This window comes from Arachis duranensis, chromosome 5 (genome assembly GCF_000817695.3).
Source record: "Arachis duranensis cultivar V14167 chromosome 5, aradu.V14167.gnm2.J7QH, whole genome shotgun sequence".
NCBI classification, from domain to species: domain Eukaryota; kingdom Viridiplantae; phylum Streptophyta; class Magnoliopsida; order Fabales; family Fabaceae; genus Arachis; species Arachis duranensis.
In genome coordinates, this window is record NC_029776.3 from 30,269,018 (window position 1) to 30,269,241 (window position 224).

Consider the following 224-nt stretch of genomic DNA (forward strand, 5'->3'; position numbering starts at 1 on the left):
ACGGCGTGGATGACGGGATCGGCGGCAAATTGGTAGCGCGACGGCGACAGCCCCAAGCACGGTCTCCCTCCGGGACCCAGCGACAATGCGGTGGCGGCGATAGTGGCTCCTCGCCGGCGCCGCCCTTCCCCTCTCTGCCCGATCTCCCTTCTCAAGCTCCCTCTCCTTCTCTGCTTTAGTTTCTTCCTTTCATGAAATGGGAAGCCGTGTGTTGTTGTTGTTGC